Raw genomic sequence first — 12490 nt, forward strand, 5'->3', positions numbered from 1 at the left:
CCTGACGAGCGATCCTCTCCATCTTCAGGTCGCCCGACTCAGAGCCGCTAAGTTTCATTTTCCACCTCTGTAGCGGGCTGAGTGGGCGGGTGAACAGCTTACGACAGGTTCCTCAGAGCTGCCGGGATGAAGGAACGAAAAGGCCGTAGCAGGACACCCTCGGCGAAAAGCAGACCAATATACTGACGTAACGGAGGGGGCAGCTAGGCTCCGATGTGGCATGAAGCCTCAGTCTGCTCTAAAGCGGCCGATCATTGTTGGACACTCTCAGCCGCGTCGCCGAAATGGCTGGTCTAAAAAGGATCATTAGGGCGATTATTAACGACCTACTTAATGCCCGCAAGACGCAACCAGAGATGGCGTCCCTGGACCACCGGGGGGTGGGCATAGCACGTCCGGCGGCCTGTGGGGTGAACCCAGTCGCTCGTAGCGCCAGGTCAGAGCCACACAGGATTCTTTAGTTGCCCGACCGTGACCTCGCCTGTGCAGATCCTTCAGTGCCGTAGCCTGGCGGACCTGCATCACGCCATGGCGCGCACGGCAGAGGCCGCCTCTCACAAGCCCGTAGGTCTGTGAGGGGAGGGAGGCTGGTCTCTTGGAGCAGCATAACCCTTAGCGGCCCCGCCGTCAGGAGAGGTGAGAGGTGATGGCTGAACGGTCGGTTCCGGGAGGAAAACGAGTTTTCCACGACCGTGTCAACCAACATGCACCCCGGGAAGAAAGGCACAGAAGGTTGGGGCTGTTCTTGCAGTCCTGAAGTGCCAATCATCTAGGCGGGACGGTGCGGGTGGGGGAGGAGCTCTCCGCTCCACACAGACCGTCTCCGCGCTCCCGAGCGTACATGGCCGCCACTCGGGGTCGAGCACGGGAGCCCCTACCCAACCCGAAGGCGGGAGTGGGTCCGAGTCGGCGACCGAATAGACGACCCCCTCTCCGATGCTGTGACAGACATAGAATCCTCGTGAGGACTGAAAGAGGACGAGAGCACGTAGAACACGCGCCACCCGTCTCTTACGGCACCTCTGGCTGTGGATGGGGGTGCTGAGAGTCACTGGACGAACCAGCTAACCGATTCAGCACCGTTTATACGGAGATAAGATTTCCGGAGTTTTGCCACCGCACCTTTAACGGGGCTCCGCAACGGAAAAAAGGGGGTGACGTTCCCGGAGGTACGAAACCCGTCTCCGCAGAAAGACATCTTTAAAAAGACGCTCCTGCCTCAGTGCAAGTGAAATGCTGTCTTTAAAAAGACGCAGAACACCGCAATAGAGGATACACTCTTTTAATGTGCTGATGTTGATGAAGCACACAGGGGAACGGCTACGCACAAACTCAACTAAGAGTGAGAAAAAAATTAAAAAGAGAGGTGGAACACCCGCGAGCCTCTGCTGAAATGCCTTTGCCCAACCAAATCAAACACGCAGAGTTCTCCAAAGAGCAGAGAGTAGCTTCTCGTGAGCAGTCAGTCTGCCAGCTTTCGAAGCTAAAAAGCTGATTTGATAACTGCACCTGCCGCTCATTAAATACCTGTGCGGCAGGGCGGCGCCGGCAGATGCAATTATCTGCATGCCAAGTTCATTGGCGTTTTAAAGGTTTCTCGAAGCAGATGGGAACCGCTTCACGGGTGACCTAATTCGTCGGTCACGACGTGACGTCGTAGTGACCGACTGAAAGGGAACATCACACAAAAATACATTTTGATAACTAAACCTAAAAAAATAACAAAGGTGATCCTGCCTTGGAAACTCCGGCTACAATTCAGTGTTTTTATTTAATTTGGAGATAGCGCGTCAAAGCAGTCATGACCAAAAAAAAAAACGAGAAATGACAAATAATTTGTGATTGTGACTGTAAATGATTAAAACTAATCTTTATATACAATTCTTTAAACGTTAATTTATAACAAGAAAAACACTGAAATTAATGATTTTATAGACACTACGCGTTATTATTTAGCACAGAAATACCTTGCTTGCTTTGACTTTGATCATCTCTGTATTAACTTTAGATACAGAAAGACCAGATGATTCTGTATTAACTTTAGATACAGAAAGACCGGATGATATTATTTATTTCAGGAATCTCTTTGCTATCATTTGAAAGTGAACACCGACCCACCATAATATTAAATCACAAGAAAGACATTCGTGTCAGGCAGAAATAGGTTCGGTGCAGATACTAGTTTCCGTTTCATCACCGAAATAAAAAAACCGGCTTACCTGTTTTGACAAGATAACCACTATGTTTTAAATACATTTTAAAAACGTATACTCTTCGAAAAACATCAGTTTTTTAATGTTTAGTTTGATGAACTCCTAAATATGAGACGCAGAGCACCTAGCCCATTCGGCTAAATTACATGCGCAAGCATGGCCAGCACGCAATAGCGCAAACATCGGTACAACGAAAAGCTATCCAAAATGTAGATACTTAAATTAGATCAGAATTTACGTTTATAATAAATACATTTTTTTAAATAAAATAAGGTCAGAAGTTACAAAGTGCAGAACAAATATGCAAAATGCCTCAAGTGCACGGAAACAAAACACAAGCCAAATAGTTAAATCAGATAACCCAAAGTGATTTATAAATAAAATAAAATATAGAAATTATTAAAAGAACGAAAGGCATAATATAATTTGCCAGCTTTGTCTTTTAAATGTAGAAGCAAAGAGGCAATGGTTTATTAACATAGAAACCTCTTGGACGTGTAGCCCGGTCACAGGGGTTGTTGGATTTATTAACGCATTTTAAAAATATTTATTGAAAGCTGCTACTTCACATATTATTTGCAGCATTATCATAATATGCAGTATATTAATATATTGTGAGAAAGCTGTTATATTTGAAATCAGATATTGTGTGCACATATACGGCCAAAATTGAATGATCCTCATTTCATAACGACACATCTGCGACGATTCGACTGTGAGATTGGTAGTCGAATCAGGCTTCTCCTATCGATGCATCGAATCTTCGACTATTTGGGGTCACACCTACATGTGTGTGAGAGAGTAGAAATGTATGTACGTGAAAGGAGAATGTATATAAGTGAAAGAAGGATGTATGTGCGTGAAAGGAGGATGTATGTGTGTGAATGGAGAATGTATGTGAGTGAGAGTGCCAGAATTAATTTTGGCTTGTACGGCCCCTCAAATTTTTCAATCCGAAGCGTGCAGTCTGCTGAAGTTGCTTATGTAGGCTGAACTGCACAAGCCATATTACATGATATCAAATATAAATGGCATAGGTGTCATTTACGCTGGGGACATGTCCCCACCACTTTTTGAAATGGCTGATTTTGTCCCCACCACTTTTTGAAAGCATTTGGTTAACATGTTCTAAAAATTAAACAATACTTGTGCGACTTACACTGCAAAAATGACTTTCTTACTTAGTATTTTTGTCTTATTTTCAGTAGAAATATCTAAAAATTCTTAAATCATGATGTATTTTCTTGATAAGCAAAATGACCAAAGAAAATAAGTCTAGTTTTTAGACAAAAATATACAATTTAAGTGAATTTGTGATTAAAACAAGCAAAAATATCTGCCAATAGGGTGAGAAAAAAATCTAAAAATAAGATTTCTTTTTTCTTAAACACTTAATTTAAGCAAAACATTTTCACCTCATTGGCAGATATTTTTGCTTGTTTTAAGCACAAATTCACTTAAATTGTATAGTTTTTGTCTAAAAACAAGACTTATTTCCTTAGGTCATTTTGCTCATCAAGAAAATACATCTTGATTTAAGAATTTTAAGATATTTCTACTGAAATCAAGACAAAAATACTAAGTAAGAAAGTCAGATTTTCAAGAAAAAAATCTTAGTATTTTTGTCTTGTTTTCAGTAAAAATATCTAAAAAAATTTAAAATTAAGATGCTTTTTCTTGATGAGCAAAAAATCTAGTTTTTAGACCAAAAATATCAAATTTAAGTGATTTTGTGCATAAAACAAGCAAAAAAATCTGCCAATGGGGTAAGCAATTTTTTCTTGAATTTTTCTTGAATTTAGTGTTTAAGAAAAATTTTCAAGATTTTTTTGCTTACCCCATTAGCAGATTTTTTTGCTTGTTTATGCACAAAATCACTTACATCTAGTATTTTTGGTCTAAAAACTAGACTTATTTTCTTAGGTCATTTTGCTCATCAAGAAAAAGCATCTTAATTTAAGAGTTTTAAGATATTTTTACTGAAAACAAGACAAAAATACTAAGAATTGTTTTTCTTGAAAATAATTTTTTGCAGTGTACAACTGGTTTTGTGGTCCAGGGATACATATGTTATGTTGTGTGCTTATAGTGTGTTTTCTTTTACATAATAATGAATTTCATTGTAATCATTGACTTCACGCGCTGCTGTTTTCTACAGTATGGTGCTTTGGCACTGTTCGGTTGAGCTGGTGTTGTAGGGACTGTTAGATGTGCAGTCGACATTGTTGAGGGTTTTATGCTGAGTATTTTCATGTTGTTGACTGGCCTACTACGCTATGCCCATTTTTGATGGGCCGTTATTCAAAATTTTTCCTGTCCTGCTGTAATGTTTTTTTTTCATCTGATCTTTTGTCCCCACCACTTTTCAAAACAAACTGATGCCCCTGATAAATGGTATAAATTAACTGTTACTTACTTCAAATATCCTCCTGCAGTGCGTCCTCCATTGTTTTTCTTCTTAGGTAATGTTAAAGACAAACGCTTCTCTTCCTCATGGTCCAGACATAAATGAAGATCTTCCTCACGTGTGTGTATAAAGTTTATAATCCAAACATGCGGTAAAGTCTTTAAATCTGATCAAACTTTACATTGTCTGTTTGTTATTGTGTTGAGCTGCTCCTCATTACCATGTCAACAGCATGTACAGCCTGTGGGCGTGACTGCATTAAAGATAATGAAGTCAGCCAGGAAAATATGAAGAGCCAACTCTATAAACTTTATACTCAACTTTATAAATACATAAATAAATATCCAAGGAAATGTAAAAAAACAAAAATACAGAAATAAATAAAGAAAATATATATATACATGGAAATGTAAAAAAACAAAAATAAATGAGTATTTATACCTGTATTTCTTTATTTATGTATAATTTTTACACATTTATTTATTTATTCTTTCATTTATACATTTATTTATTTTTACTTTTATTTATTTTCCCATTTATTTATGTATATATGTATTTATGTCTACACTTATTTATTTTCACATTTATATATTTATGTATTTATTTACTTCCACATTTATTTATTTATACATTTATTTATTTATTCATTTCTTCATCTGTATGCTAATGAGGGGGGCGTGTTTCACCTCAGACTTAGCAATCGATCTCCGAGTGCCAGTGCTGAAGCTTTTGGCGCTTTTCCATTGCATAGTACCCCACGGTTTAGTTTAGTTTGGGTCGGGTCAGCTTACTTTTGGGAGCTTTTCCATTGGGTGCAGTACGTAGTACCCGATACTTTTTTTCGTACCACCTCGGTTGGGGTTCCAAGCGACCCGAGCTAATACCAAACATGACGCGAAAACACTGTAGATCACTGATTGGTCTGAGAGAATCGTCACGTCATCGCTATAATGTAAATATTAGCTTTAGCTTACTGCTAGCTTGCGCTGTCTCAAGCAAACATGTTGTTATCTGTGTTCTGCTATAAGTTTCCAAACACCCTTTTAGCGATGAAAAACATCCGCAGGTTGAGAATCCAGGACACCATAACAGTTTTTTTCAGACTTGCAGTTTGTGGCGGCACATTCGCGACGTGCACGTCCGCATTATATATGCTTAAATGCAACTTGAATGAGGCTCAGCGGAGCGCCGTCGACTGACGCCACGGGTGTTTGAACAGAAACTGTCATGTGAGACAGAGGTAGTTATAAACGCGATGTGCAAACACCTATTTGTGGTCGCCAATTTTAATTTTGTGGCAGACTGAGAAATAAATGAATGTATGGGAATGTACAACAATGCTCTCACGTGTATGATGTCACAGCAGTAGGCAGCGTAAATATAACGACACGCCCTATAATCCCTCCCACTCCGAAGTGATACTAAACTCGATGGAAAAGCTAACCACGCCAAAGTGAGGTGAGCTGACCCGACCCAAACTAAACTAAACCGTGGGGTACTATGCAATGGAAAAGCGCCAATTGAGGCCCCAGTAACACCTGGGTGTGTGACCAAGCGAACAAAGTTGCACAGGGAGTGAATGACTTGGAGATGGGCAATATCCAAAACCTTATTTCATGTTTTAAATCATTTTGTATCAACATAACTGTATATATATATATATATATATATATATATATATATATATATATATATATAGGGTCACTATACATAGCATACATACATACTGTAGTCAGGACATGGCCCTAAACCCATCCGGTCGTGATTTCTAAAATGTCTTGGCACACATCAATATCAAATGCACGTCATCAACAGATCTGGTGACAGACCCTTGGAAGTGGTCACCTGAACATTGATGTGCGTGAAATTATGCACTATTAATCACATTTAATGTAAATGCGCTGGATGGGGGATGATCAGAGCTTGAGACTCGCCCATCAGCAGCCCAAAACGCGGAGAGAAACCAGCGCACACAAGAATATTGATCAATGCCTCGTTTGAAACGCGGCTGCAAAACACTTTACATTGGCGTTTGCTAATTTTGCAATGCACAACATGTGAATGCTTAATGCGCCTTTTAATCACAAGTCATCAATTGGAATCAGCTGTTCAGGATTAAATCTAACAAAGGGCGATCGTGCAAACGCAGCGGGACACGCATCTAACGCCATGCAGGTAATCCAAATCATGGCGAGGTGACGCGTTACAGAGCTGCTTAGAAAAGCAGACGATAGACTGAAAATGAAGGAATGATTATAAGATCCCAGTGTACTGTTGCTGTGCAGAAGCATCATGTCCTTTCAAACCCTCGTCAGATTTTGAGATTTCTTTTAAAGGAAAAGTTGACAGCAACAGAAACAAACCTTTCTATTGCGGTTATATTCCTCCATATGAAGATTTTTAAACTTTATGGGGTGGTTTCCCGGACAGGGATTAGACTAGTCCTAGATTAAAATTAATGTAAAAGCTGTCCAAACTGAAAACTACTTGCATGGACATAACTTAAAATACATCAGTGCCCTTTGTATTGCCTCAACATGCCCACAAGTAATGTTTTTAATAAGGTATGTTTGTTAAAACTAGTTATATTTCCTAATTAAACTAAGGCTTAGTCCTGGTTTAAGCTAATCCCTGTCCGGGAAACCGCCCCTATATGCATCACCATATATAGCTTATGTCAAGACACAGCCTACAGAAAGCTGTCTCATGGCATATACTATAATGCATAGCCTATTTTTTACAATGCTTATGCATAGGAAATTGTTCTTCAACTATAGACCATTACAGAAATTCCCAATGGTTTCCATTAAAATACCTACCATTAGCTTTTACCACCAAAATCATTACAAAATTTCTTTTTGTAGTGTGTTTTGGGACATATTCCATTAGGATTTAATGGTCCCACCAATAGAACCCAACACATACCAGTACAGACAAACAAAGACACATAGATACGTTTATAGTTTCCAATACAAACAATCAAATTTCCATTAAAATCAGTAAATCCAATAGAATTTCTGTGATGGTGTCTATTGCTTTTTTTTAGCAGGGAGTGCAATTATAACATATAAAGGCATGAGATTAATGCTTTTATTATAAAATAATTTAAAAAATAGAAATGATGGAATCAATGAAATTATGTTTAATATAAAACTAAAACAGCCACAAGGTGGCGGTAAGTCGCTGTCTCAACGTAAGTTCAATCAATTCAGCTGATTCATTTGAATTCTGATTCATTCAATAACACCACTTGTTGCTTGGAAGCTGCATTGGCGGTTGTTATATGTTATTTTCAAATATGTTGTTATGTAAGGGATAATGTAGAGGCAGCCGGTAGTTATTGGGAAATAAGCCCCGACAGTGTGATCAGGACCCGACGCGAAGCGGAGGGTCTTGTATCACACTGAAGGGGCTTATTTCCCAATAACTACCGGCTGCCTCTACATTATCCCGCTTATTACACGGCTACTTGCCACATAAGAAAAAAAACTGGACATGAATATGAATTTTAAACATTTTATTGGCATATTTGTTTTAAATTAACATTTTTATCCTTCCGCGAAACTTTGCACAGATGCATAAAATGATCGTAATACCTTATTAAGATCCTCTGCTTCATACTTGTCTGTCTCCATTTTTTCTCTTTTAGTCAGTCTTTGAGAAGTTTTAATCCCCATTCTGTATTTTGTGTGTGTTGGCTTCGTAGCTGTCATGCTCTATTTTGTCAAGTTCAGTCTCAGTAAGCTGTCTGTGTCTTGTCGTGGTTGTCCAGTGTTTGTCAAAAGATGGCGCCAAACAGATAAAGATCTTATTGATCTTTATTGGCGCGGAGCGATTTTACTCGTGCAAGTAGTCCGGCTATGCGTTATTAATTTGGAGCGGTTATTATTTGAAAATAACGAACCTGCAAATGTCTCAACTGACCAATCAGAATCAAGCATTCCAGAGAGCCGTGTAATAACTGGAAATAACATATTCTTCCAAAACAAAGTCACTGCAACCAATCTCACCAAACATGGCACAAACAAAATTCGTGTATAATTAAAACCTCTCGTAAAACGTTCACAACACAATTCTAGATTTTTAAATACTATTTGGAGCATTGAGATCTCTAGACGATAGCAATAACATTTTTTTTAATTTCTTTTCCTTTATTTTTACAGGCTCCCTTTATTATTCTGTGCAAATGTGCATGACTGTATATCATCTAATGCAACACCCACAATAGTCAAAATATTAAATTTTCAAATGAACATAATATGACCAAACATTATATGGTTTTTAAAGTGTGCACAGTTAATGACTGTATATTCGCTGTAGATAAACAACGGGTGAACACTTTTTAACTGTGAATGGAAAAGTGTCTTGCGGCAATTTCATCTAAAATTTAAGGCAGCAAATATTTTTTTACATTGTTAGTTAATGTATACATATGAAAGTCTGACTACAGTTTGGAACATTAAATACAAAGAGCTCAGACTAATAGCGGCAGTATTTTTTGACATAGAGACAGCCTATGATATGATATGGAAAGAAGAGCTGAAAATGTAATTGAGAAAAGCAGAAGTTGACGGGAAACTGATTAGATTTTGTTAGAAATTTTATTGTTGAAATTTTGTTAGGAAGATCTATTCAGGTAAAGATTGGGCAATATTTTCAGGTATAATATGTGACAAGGAAGCCTATAGTCCTTTAATATTTTTCTTTGATGACTGTTTTTAAGTATTGAGAAGGGGATTTCCCTTGGCAGATGATGGTGCAATGTGGAAATGAGGAGGAAATAGCTTTTATTGTAAAAAAAAAAAAAAAAGGTTAAAGACCCGTGTTTATAATCGCGGGAGAAAGCATGCGTAAACAATGACGTCATCGGCTGTATAACGTGTGTACATTGTGACTGAGTGTGTGAATAGGTGTACAGGTGTCCCCACTCCCTGGTAATGCTTTATTTTGTGTTTTTATGGTGTCCTGACAGTTTATAAGCTATTGTAAATGTTAAGGAAGAGGAGTATGTTGTTAAAACCTCTAAGTGAATTTACTACTAAAGTTGTACAGAAATAGTTAGCAGTCTTAGGGCCAGATTTACTAAGCGCTTGCGCCAGCGTAAACCATCATTTTGGCGGTAAATAGCGATGTCGGAATTTACTAAAGACGCGCAGTGGATCATTAGCGCTGAAAAGGTGTGGTCTAGTTCTTTTTGCGACTGACCTGATTGCATATGCATTTCTAGGAGTTTCCCTTTCAGACGCAAACATTTTGGGAGGAGACTATTTAAATGATTCACGCAACGCGATTTACTAATGTTTGCGCATGTGTTATGTATGGCATTTGCGCGACTATTTAACGCCGAAAAAAAGCATGTCTTAAATCATTTTGCGCTCGAAATGGCTGCAATTGTTGTTGCTAGGAGGAGACATCGCAGAAATCAGAGACTGCATGGTAGAAGGGAGAGGATTTTTTCCACACGTATCAATTTATTTGGAATGCCAGAACAACAAATTATCCAAAAATTTCGTTTGCCAAGCCATGTTATTCTAAATTTGCTGGAAGAAATACAAGACGATCTGGAGCCCTCAACTAGAAGGAGTCACGCAATCCCAGGTGTTTCAAAACTTCTTGCAACACTTCATTTTTTGTCCTCCGGTTCTTTTCAGTCTACTGTGGCTACGTTAGCTGGAATTTCACAATCCGCATTTTCACCTGCGTTGTCCGTGGTGCTGAAGTCACTGATGAAAATAGTACATCAGCATATAATATTCCCAAATCGGCCGGAAGCTTTTGGTACAGTAAAACAGGGTTTTCAGACCATGTCGGGTTTCCCAAATGTGCTTGGATCAATCGATGGAACACATGTTCAGCTCATCCCTCCATCTGAAACAGAGCATGTGTTCCGCAACAGGAAGCACACACACTCCATTAACGTCCAGGTAGTTTGCGACTCCACAACCCTGATTACCAACGTTGTGGCTAAATACCCAGGCTCTGTTCATGATGCATTCATTTTTCGGAATTGCTCACTTTTCCAGAGAATGAGGGATGGTCTATACGGTGATGGTTGGCTTTTAGGTATGTCCAACATGCTTTTGTTCTTCCTTTTCTTACTGTACAGTATATTTAACGTTATTATTTTATTAAGAGCCCCACTCTGTCTTATGCTTAAGGTGACCGTGCTTACCCGTTACATCCCTGGATCATGACACCAGTACAAAACCCGAGGTCACTGGCAGAGGAGCGCTACAATCAGGCCCACTGCAGTACAAGAAACGTGATTGAGCGGACATTTGGTTTGTTAAAAAGCCGTTTTCGTGTGCTAGACCGAACCGGAGGAGCACTTCTTTACAGCCCAGAAAAGGTGTGCCAAATTGTTGTTGCATGTTGCATGCTTCACAACATTGCAGTGCGCGCTGGTATGCCCGTGGAGGCAATTGAGGAGCTGATGGCTGAAGATGCAGACCCTGGTCAAAACCCCGAACCCGTGCAGACTGGGGATGGACGACAGACACGGGATCTCTTAATAAGAACCTATTTTTCCTGAACGTTATCATTTGAAATGTTTTTCGTTGTTTCTTACAAAATGTGAAATGTCCCGTCTTGGTTTAAAATAAAATTGCCACCTCATGCAATAATATCTAGCCATTTTAAGCGTTAAAATATTGTTTGTAATGTGCACTTTAATTTAAACGATTCAGGACCATATTGAGCACCCAATGTTCCCTTTATTAGGTTTTAAACAACTGAAAAATAAATGTACACTTACAAAAACATTTTTCTTTTTAATGTTTCGGTTTCTGACTTACTAACTCGTAAAAGTTACTATATATATATTTAGTCAATTTAAATACTTTACACAACACTACTTTATTGACAGTGAATTTAGTTCACAAATACAAATTATAGTGTAATGGTAAACATTGACCATTAGAACAGTTTTGTGTAACTACTGAAACAGACATTTCAGAGACGTTTAAGCCAGTATTGTCAAAATTTGAAGTTGAATACACCGCGATCGTTACATTGACACAAAATAAAATTGGTTGAACAGAACCGTCAGAGAAAAACACGATTAGTAACGTTGCAGATTTTATAGAAAAAGTATACACTAATAAGTAATCAAATACTTTCGACTCAAAATAATTAAAATAAATCTAGCCATTGTGTGGCTGCATATGTAATGCGATAAAGGCTATTTGTTGCGCTTGGTCTTGCGGTCATCTTGGCTTTCGACGAGTTTTCTTTTGTGACACCGGAGTCCTGGTCGTCCAGGGTGTATTTGCCCTGCGGAGCTTGTGGGGTTTCTGCCATTATGGTTTGGCCGATCTAGAATACGAAGCAGGGATTCATTCATGGTCTGGGTGGCCTGGACTAGACCACGGACGGACATATCCAGACCTGAAACAGCTTTGACCAGCTGCCGAGTGTGGCTGACAAGGGCTTCGGTGTATCCAGTAATTTTCTGCATTGACACAGACAATTCCTCAAGCCCATTTACCAAGCTTGGCAAGGTCTCTTTTAACGCAGTGGTCTGCATATGTTGTTCGTTAAGTAACTTTAAGTCAATATCAGCAAGCGGTAGTTGCGTTGAGGAGTTATCACATTGAGGATATACTGTGACTCGTGAAGCAGTTGAAATGTCGGCATCCAAACTAACAGCTGAAGATATTGTTCCTGTTTTAAATATTACATTATTAGACAAATTTGCATAAGCTTATGATGACATTAATCAATTTTATATTGAGGCATATAGCCTATTCATCTACCTTGAGAAGAACTCTCCTGAATAATGGGTTCCAGTGAATCAATTCCATCGACGCCTGTTACTTGCTCTCCGGTGAGCGACATCTGGACAAGTTCCTCTAAAGGCGTCAGGGGCATT

Source organism: Paramisgurnus dabryanus, chromosome 16 (assembly GCF_030506205.2).
Source record: "Paramisgurnus dabryanus chromosome 16, PD_genome_1.1, whole genome shotgun sequence".
Classification (NCBI taxonomy): Eukaryota; Metazoa; Chordata; class Actinopteri; order Cypriniformes; family Cobitidae; genus Paramisgurnus; species Paramisgurnus dabryanus.